Consider the following 10,006-nt stretch of genomic DNA (forward strand, 5'->3'; position numbering starts at 1 on the left):
GTATTCTTTTATTTCTTCCATTTTCCATTTCTCTCTATTATTTTCTTATCCTTTGCAACTCTACCAAAGGGACCCGGTTTTTTGCAGGGAACACTGGCCACGTTCCCCGCAAGGACCCTCTTCCCGGTTCATAGATGCCGTCTTCCTGTGGGGTCTTCACGTGACTGCTCTGTGAGTGGGCCTGAAGGGAGCAAGCTCTGGTCTCTCTGTCTCTTCTTCTTCCTTTTTTTTTTATTTACTTTTTTTTTAATGTTTGAGATGGAGTCTCACATATCGTCCAGGCTGGTCTCGAACTCCTGGGCTCAAGCATTCCTCCCATCTCAGCCTCCTGAGTAACTGGCTCTATCTCTTCCTCCCCTTGGAAGGGCATAATCCCACACGTGGACTCACTCTCACGGCCTCTTCTGACCCTGAGCGCCTCCCAACGTCACCAGACTGGGGTTTAGGGCTTCAACATGTGACTCGTAGGGAGACAGGAACGCTGAGTCCAGGTGGGCGCCTCTGCCCCGCCAGCCTGGAAGCCCTGCAGCCCAGCACCTTCAGAGCGGCACCCCGGGTCCAGAACCCCGCTTGGGCCTGAGTTTCCCCACTTCGTAGGGGTGCTGTGACCTGACCTGGGAGAAGGCTGGCTGATCCTACTGCTAGATCGCTGTCACCTTCGGCTTGGGGTGAACCTTGCATATGAGCTGCCTATTATGGGTTGATTTGTGTCCCCACCCAAACTTGTAGGTTAGGGTCCTAACCTCTAGCACCTCAGATGTGCCCTTGTTTGGAGACAGGGTCCGTGCAGCTGTAATCAAGTTAAAATGAGGTCATTAGGAAGGGCCCTAATGCCATATGACTGGCAGTTACAAAAAGGGGAAGAAAACGTGGAGAGGGAAAAAATGACCATCCACAAGTGAAGGACGAGGCCCGGCGCGGTCTCACTCGCAGCCCTCACAGGAGCCAGACTTCTGGCCCCAGAGTGGTCAGAGACACATTCTGTTGCTTAAGCCACCAGTCTGTGGCCCTTTCTCACGTCAGCCCTGGCAAACCGGACACTGCCTGTCTGAGCGCTGTGAGGACGGCACGCCCGGCTGGGCCTGCTTGCTGATCCCCCGCGTGCATGCCAGAATTCTTGTTGCACCTGAGGGTACCACCTGGCAGGGAGCAAGGCCGCCCCCAGTGGTCCAAGGCTACTGACATTGACCTCAAAGAACCTGACAAAACCGTGACAGGACAGATCGGTGCAGTGCAGCTTGCATAGCACGTGTCCCAGATTTTCTGAGGCTTCTCCGGTTCCAAATGCCCTGTCCCACGAGCAGACTGTGAATACTGATTTAAGGTCCAGAAAATGTAGTCATCCCTCCAGGTTTCTCCTGGTCCAGCACCTGTCTCTGACCTTGGCAACAAGGGACAAGGGGCCCCAGTGACTCACCACTGTGTACCCACAAAATTCCTACGTTGAAGCACTACGAACCCCCACTGCGATGGTATTTGGAGATGGGGCTTTGGGAGGTGATTGACGACAAATGCGGTCATAAGGGTGGGCCCTGATGGGATAGGATTCGTGGCTTCGTAGGAAGAGACACCAGAGAGCTCTCTCTCTTTCCGTGCACCAAGGGCAGGCCATGGGAGGACACAGCGAGTAAGAAGGTGGCCATCTGCAAGCCAGGAGAAGAGCCCTCACCAGGAACTCGGTCAGCCGGCACCTTGACCTTGGACTTCCCAACCTCCAGAACCGTGAGCGATACATTCCTGTTGGTTAAGTCACCCAATCTACTGTATTTTGTTATGGCAGCCCAAGCAGACTAAGACAGCCTCCAAGAGCCTCCTTTTGCCTTGTGGCTGTGCCTTTCCTCGATGCCCTGGTGGGCCACTACTTTCAGACTGCACCACCTCGTAGGTATAACGCAGCCTATAAGGTCACTCCCTGCCCCGCTGGGTGGGTTTTGTTTTATTTGGCTGAGAGGTGGTATCCAGGTGTTTTAAAATCTATCAGTATGCAGGTATGATGAGGCCAACAGATCAGGGGTGAGTGCGGTTGAAAAGATAGTTCCTTACAGTTTCACCCCCAAGAGGAGGGAGCAGCGGCACCATGGGGGTGGGGGAAGCAGCCCAGTCAGGAGGCGGAGGGAAGGGAAGGGCAGGGTGAGCAGGCTGGGGGTGGGCGAGTTTGGGTAATTTCAGTGGGCCCCGGGGGTATCGGGGCTGCCTCTGGTTGTCTGGCCTGGGCCTGGGGTGATTGGGACAGGGGGTGCTGCCTCCTGGAGCATCAGAGCCAGACAGAGGAGTGGGTTTGGAGAGTGGGCTCTGGATTGGGAATTTACATATGAAAGGTGTGCTCCGGCCAGTCCTCTGCCCTTCTAAGAATTGCCCAGCCCTGGGAGGGGCAGTCTCTCCCCAGTTAGTGAGGATCTAGAATACAGAAAACAAGGAAACATAGTTCATGCACCAGGGCGAGCTCTGGACTCTAAGCCACACTGCCCAGGTGGAATCCCAGCTCCAGTAGCCATGTCACCCCGGAGTGACAGCTGAGGTCAACTCTTGGGCTCAATTTCCTCATCTCCGCAGGTGGAGAAAGAATAGCATCTACCGTGAAGCGCAGCTGAGGGACCCAGCACACCGACCCCGTGGGCGCTGAGAACAAGACAGGCGCCGAGAGGGCTCAGTGAGGCTCTGCTCCGCATTTGTTGTCCAGCCGCCCCTTCTCCCCGCCCTGCCCTGGTGGACAGAAGCTGGCGGAAGATTCCATGTCCTCTCACAGCATATCCACCCCAGGCTGCCATTTTTACGGACTGGAGAATCTAGTTTGAAATTGTTCCGTATTGTAAGAAGTTGTTCTATCCTTTTGGGAACAGACTTTTGGATGTTTCCCAGTTCCGGAATGACTTTCTTAAGAGGCAACGACTAAACCTGAAGGCTGGATTGCAGTTTTTTTATTAGAATAGGGTTGTCTTTCGTGAACTAAAATAAAATTTTAAGGCTGACCCCCCCACACCAGCTGACTAAACGGACTCCCTCGTGGCCAAAGGAATATCCTAAAGCTAAACTGTCTGCCAGGAGGAGGGAGGTCAGACATGCCTCATCATGTCCCCCTCCCTTCTTGGAGACATCCTTCCTAACCCATTAACAGGCCTAAGGCTATGCAAGACACACCTGCAGGTCCTCAATTTACACAACAAATCTGTGTCCAGTGGCTTGTCTCTGATAAACAGCTCTTTATGTTGAAACATTCCAAGCCTCTAGACAAAGCTTCATGTCTTTAACCAATGACAAGCCAAAGAATCTTTTAATCCACCTATAACCTGTAAGCCCCGCTTCAAGATGGCCCACCTTTTCGGGCCAAACCAATGTATGCCTCTCACATGTTGATTTATGACTTTACCTGTAACCCCCGCCTCCCTGAAATGTATGAAACCAAACTGTAACCCAACCTCAGCGAGTCCACTTGCTCAGGGCTTCTTGGGCATGGCTCCAGGTCATGGTCCTCAAATTTGGCTCAGAGTAAATCTCTTTAAAATTATTGTACAGAGTTTGGCTTTTTTTTTTTTTTTTTTTCCGTTGACACTTTTCTGCTTCCAGTTGGGAACAACCCAGATTTTTTGAGCCTTCAAAGTGCTTTGGGTCGGTTGTTCTGGGAATGCTAGAAACCCCCTAGCTTCTTTCCTGAGCTGTCAGGGTGTCGTGTGATATTTTTAAGCCTCAGACACACTTGCCTGGTTTGAAGCTCACCTTGCAGTTGTAGTGGACCCCCCAAATGTAGTAGGTTATGACATTAGGTTAAAAATATATTGAGATTTGTGGGTTAACACTTGACAAGAGAATCGAAGAAATCACGCGCTGATGTTAAAGTAGCTGCCTCTACTCTGCCTTCAGGGCCTGTCCTAAGTTAAAATTTAGCGCTGTTGCTTCATCTGGGAAGAACGTACTCATGTACTTTGTACTAGTGGCTAAGGATAGAAAACAAAGTGATCAAGCCCAAACTGATTGTTTCTTATAACTGATTGTTTAAACTTTCCAGCTGCCTGGCCTATGGTTGAAGTTTTACTGTGCTTGCTTAACTGGGGAAAGAATGGTCCTTAACCCAACTAATGCTATCTGCTTCTGTAAGCCTGCTTGCTTAAAGATGAGATTCAGTCGCTCGTAACTGGAGTAGGTGGTCCGAGGCAGGTCCCGGACCCCACGGTTGTGGACCGTATGATGTAATTTGTCCCACTTCCCGTCTTTGTCCCACTTCCCTGTACCTCATGTCACATAGCCCATCTTCGAATAGTATAAGACCCCCTTGCTTTTTCGGCTAACCGCCATTCTCTGTACCTGTACTCTGACAGGGCAGGGGTGGTCGCTGGCCAGCTAATAAAGACTCGTAATTCGGCTCAATTCGGTCTTTAAGTGGTCATTTCTCGCACTCCGTACTATAACAGTCTTCGGGTCAGTGAGCGGGCCCTTGGGACAGCTTCTTGGCTCCTGCTGGATCCCGCGGGCTCCGTCTGAAAATGCTCCACACCGTCTGGAGGGTTCTGTCTTGGGAGTTTCTAAAAATGTGTGGTAAGTTTCAGCTTAAACCTCCGAGGGGGCCGGGAGTGGTGGCTCATGCCTGTAATCCTAGCTCTCTGGGAGGCCGAGGCGGGCGGATTGTTTGAGCTCAGGAGTTCGAAACCAGCCTGAGCAAGAACGAGACCCCGTCTCTACTAAAAATAGAAAGAAATTAATTGGACAACTAAAAATATATAGAAAAAACTAGCCGGGCATGGTGGCGCATGCCTGTAGTCCCAGCTACGCGGGAGGCTGAGGCAGGAGGATGGCTTGAGCCCAGGAGTTTGAGGTTGCTGTGAGCTAGGCTGACGCCACGGCACTCTAGCCCAGGCAACACAGTAAGACTCTGTCTCAAAAAAAAAAAAAAAACCAAAAAAAAAAACCCGAGGGGCCATCACGGCTCGCCCCTCCCCACCGGAGGAAATAACTGCGAGCCCCACCCTCTGCTCCTCCCCAGCCCTGGTTGGCAGTGTCTCCCCTTCTCCACGCTGCGACTTTAATTAAGAAAAGGTTCAAACCCTGGGCCGGTAGCTGAGGATTGTAGACCCACACGGGGCCTGCTGGGGCAGATTATTCCCCAGGAAAGAGCAGAGGGAACGTTAGTGGATTCTCTCTGTTACTATTGAGTTCACCTTTCGCCGCAGCACGTGGGTCTTCCCGCCTGTCAAACAGACACAAAAGTTTGCTGTCCTGGGTAGTTTCGAATTCACTTTGCAACAACTGCTGTTGTTCTTACTTCTTACTGTGCCCCACAGATATTCTTTTTTTCTTTTTTCTTTTTTTTCTTTTTTGAGACAGTGTCTTGCTCTCACCCAGGCTGGAGTGCAGTGGCATCATCATAGCTCACTGCAGCCTCAAACTCCTGGGCTCGAGTGATCCTCCTGCCTCCACCTCCAGAGTGGCTGGGACTATAGGTGCCACCACCACACCTGACTAATTTTTCTATTTTAGTAGAGACGGGACCTTGCTGTTGCTCAGGCTGGCCTCGAACTCCTGACCTCGAGAAATTCTCCTGTCTCAGACCCCCAGAGTGCTAGGATTACAGGCGTGAGCCACCGCACCAGCCTAAATTCTTAATATATGCTGCTAATTCATACTCCAGGCAAGAATACGACCAACACTCCCACCAGCAGCTGATGATCATTTTAGCGCAGCCTCACCAGCAGTAGGCATCTGTGTGTTTTTAAGAAACGTTGAAAATTGGCAAATAAAAAACACGAGATATTTTTATGAATATGCTATTCAAAAATAATGAATAATGAATATTCCTATTACGAGTTTATTATGTGAACTTGTATAACTTTACCCCACGGTTTTATAGATGTTAAGTTTGCAAACGAAAGAGACTCATGTGGTGATAGAAGGTGATGTTTAGCGGTAGAGGGTCTTCCCTTTGCTTCCGGAGGCCTCCCGAGCAGGCCACCATTCGCTCTCCTCGCCCAGGGTGCACCCAGGTCTGATCTGACCTCGGGGCGTCAGAGCCCTGAGAACCACTGGCACACAGACCCCCGTTAGCACCTGCGGTGCGCACCTGCCCCACGTGAACCGCAGCCGGGAGCCATTTCTGGGCCTTCGCGAGGGCTGCGCATACCCGAGGGTGTACCTCAGTTCACTGGTGCCTCATCTGGAAATCAGGGTGGTAGCAGTGCCCCCCAAGCGGAGCTCCTGCGAGAATCTGGGATCACACGAGACGGCACATCTGGAGCACGTAACCAATGCCGGCAACGAATAAACCGGGTTTTCCCACAGACTGTAACTCCAAGGCCAGGACCAGGGCCGCCCTGCGCCCGACGTCCACGCTGTGCCGGCTGGCGGCTGTCACTGGATAGCGCCGAGTGGATGAACGGAGCGGCGATGCCCGGCCGGATGGAGGCGTGGGCGGAGGATGGTGGCCGCATGGAGGAATGTGTGGATGTGAGTCAGGATTTCCTTCCTAGTCGAGGCGGAATAATAGTCCGTTGTGTGTCCACACTGGGCCGGGGCAGCGAGTTGCGTGGAGACGTGGATTGCAAGATCAGGGCTGGCGTGAAGATGTTCGGACAGACTCCCTCTGCCTCTCCTTCCGAGCCCATCCTTGATGAGAATGATGCTCTGCTCGGGTGCGGGGTGGGGGGCATCTTTCACATGGGAATTTCGTCTCCCACCTTCGGGAAACAGAGCCAAGGTCAGAGGGATCTTGCACTTGCTGTTTTTCGAGTGCCTTTACCTTCAAATAGTCCGTGTGTTGGGGTAGCATGTGTTGGGGTGGCATGCTCTTAGCTCCTTCACTAAGCACGGTGTGGCCCGTCCACACCGTGGACTGTCATTCCGCCTGGAATAGGGAGGAATTCTGACACGCCGCAACGTGGGGGGACCTCAAGGACATTGTGCCAAGTGAAATGAGCCAGACACAAGAGGCCACACCCTGCATGACTCTGTTACAGCTATACGAGGGCTGTAGGGAGGCGGTCTGTTGCGTGGCAAGAAGGACATCTTGAAGTGGAACCGCACGATGGGGTGTTTACCACGCACGTACCAGAGTGCTCTGCTGCAAGCGCTTCGAGCAATGCTGGCGGCCCAGAGAGCCCCTCACGAAGATGCTTATCCAGCCTCCCCAGAGGTCACACGTCCTGACAAGATGGTCTGACGATGTGACCATCGGCACGTTTTCCCCTAAAAGCTTGCTGTGCAAAGGACACTCCTGGAGCTGGGTGCGGGATCCTACTGTCCCTTGGCCGCCAGACATGTGGCTTCTGTTTGTAAGTCCCTATTAAACGTTTCTTTCTGAGAAACTGGATTTGTCAGCCTTTCAGCTCCCTGGGCCTTTGGGGGTAGTTGCTGACACCTGTCCGCTGTGGAACGAGGTCCCCAGGGTGGTCTGGTCCATGGAGAGGAGGTAGAAGGGTGGGTGCGGGGGCAGGGATGGGGAGTTAGCTCCATGAGTGTACTTAATGCCACTGAACTGCACACCTGAATGTGGTTAGAATGATAAATTTTATGTCACGTACATTTTACCACAACTTTTACCAAAAGGCAAGCAGGCTTAATACATTATAAAATGCAATGGAAGCAACTCGAAGAGCTTACATACCAGATTTAAGCAAAATTAACAGCAGGGACAAGCCAGGGACCTGGAAGGGAAACATCCACTTGAACTAAGCTGACAGAGGACAGAGGACGGGCTGGCGCCCGGCCCGCTCCAGGCCCGGGAGAGCAGCACACCCCAGAGTCCCAGGCAGCCCGGGCTAAGGGCCGGGGTGCAGCGGGCGGGAAGGCAGAGCCTCGCTGCTGGAGGGGCCTGGAAACCTGCCCCGACCTGGAGTGTCTGCGCTGTGTCCCCAGAGGCCACCAGCGGCTGGGGTGGCCTGGCCTCCCATCTGTGCCAACTCCAGGTTGCTTCTCCCGGGGAGCCAGTCCCTGGGCTCCTCAGCATGAAGTCCCCCTAGGTTGTCCCACCGGGCACCTGCCTGCCCATCCTTGGGGACGCGGAAGGGGTCCCGTGCTCCATCCGCCCTTCCACCGGCCTCTGCTTCCTTCCTCGAGCGTCCTGCCCTCTCCTGCTGCGTGGCTCTGCGGGGCGCTGGACACGGGCCGGCAGGAGGGAGGAGGGCGTCCTCTCCGACAGGACATGGACACGCGCTCAGGCTGGACAGCCTCATGGCCAGGCGCCAGGCCCTGCTGCCAATGCTGCCCAGGGCCGTCCAGGGTGGGACGAGGACCTGGGCGGGAAAGTCCCCAGCCGGCGAGGACCCGCCCTGCAGAGCTGGCCAAGAACAGGCAGGAGGCCGTGGTGTTTCTTCCGCAGAAGAGACCGAAGCCAGTTGCAGGAGGCCACATAGCGCAAGTCCACCATATGAAGTGTCCAGAACAGGCACAGCCACAGAGACAGAAAGCAGGTGGGTGGCGGCAGGGCTGGGGAGAGCGAGGGGTTGGGAACCAGGGCTGATGTGGGCGCCGCGTTTCGGCGGGGGAGGGGATGAAAATGCTCTGAAATCATTGCGGCGAGTGCGCAGCTCTGTGAATGCACCGAAACCGCCCAACTGCACGTTTTAATTGCGTGGACTCCATGGTATGTGAATTATGTCTCAATAAAGCTGCTTAAAAAAATGAAAAAAGTAAAAGGACATTCAAAAGAAAACAAAGCAACTATTTGTTTTAACCTACTTTTGAACTTGGAAGAAAACTAAATTCTTTGAGGAAAAATCAAGACATAAAAAAGAGATCCACAAAGGAGGCGAGTGTTCTAGGACTAAGCATTCTTTCCCTTTTTACAGAAAATCCGGGGTGAGACTCGCAGTTTGAGCTCTGACTGGGACAGAGCCCGGAAGCCGTCACTCCTGGCTTTGTCCAATGGCAGTTTCACACAGGCAGCGAGGTTTATCTGACGCGAGATTATTGCTCATTAAAAACGTTCGCCAATATCCTACCGTGATGACTCACAATATAGTCGGCATTGGCAATTTTTGACCGTCTCTATGGAGACTGAATTAAAAGAAAAAAAAGAAATCATCACTTCCGGCCTAGCGACAAGAGAAAAGATGACTTTTCTTAGCTCCATCAGAGCGCTGGGGGTCACATGACAAACCGCCACCTTTCAAATCTAGAATACCGGTTAGGGTTAGGCAGCACAGATGTGCTGCACAGAAGCCTCTGGAACCAGCCACTGGGAGGAGGAACTTTTAAACCACAATTGACGAACTGCTGGTGGCTGAGCCTGGCCAGGGACTGACGTGTGGGGGACCTGCTTTGGGGGTGGGGTCTCACCTCCTTGAGCCGGGCTGGCTTCCAGCACTGAAGGTCAGAGAAACCTCCCCGTGCCTGGGGCAGGAAGGGAGAAGGAATTGCAGGCGCCCTCGGTATCGGCAGGTTCCAAATTCTGGAATTCAACCAAGCACAGTTGGAAAATATTGGGGGGAGGGGAATAACAATACAAAAGTGGTCAGCATCTGGAAGATCTGAACTAAAATAAAATTTTAAGGCTCACCCCCCACCGGCTGACTAAATGGACCCCCTCGTGGCCAAAGGAATATCCTAAAATTAAATTGTCTGCCAGGAGGAAGGTCAGACATGCCTTATCACGCCCCCTCTCCCTTCTTGGAGACATCCTTTGTAACCCATTAACAGGCCTAAGGGTATGCAAGACACACCTGCAGGTCCTCAATTTACACAACGAATCTATGTCCCCTGGCTTACCTCTGATAAACAGCTCCTATGTTGAAACATTCCAAGCCTTTAGACAAAGCTTCCTGTCTTTAACCAATTACAAGCCAAAGAATCTTTAAACCCACATATAACCTGTAAGCCCCGCTTCAAGATGGCCCACCTTTTCGGGCCAAACCAATGTATGCCTCCCACGTATTGATTTATGACTTTACCTGTAACCCCTGTCTCCCTGAAATGTATAAAACCAAACTGTGACCCAGCCACGCCCAGTCCACTTGCTTAAGACCTCTTGGGCGTGGCTCTGGGTCATGGTCCTCAAATTTGGCTCAGAGTAAATCTCTTTAAA

The sequence above is a fragment of the Propithecus coquereli genome, unplaced genomic scaffold, assembly GCF_000956105.1.
Source record: "Propithecus coquereli isolate 6110/MARCELLA unplaced genomic scaffold, Pcoq_1.0 Scaffold860, whole genome shotgun sequence".
Classification (NCBI taxonomy): domain Eukaryota; kingdom Metazoa; phylum Chordata; class Mammalia; order Primates; family Indriidae; genus Propithecus; species Propithecus coquereli.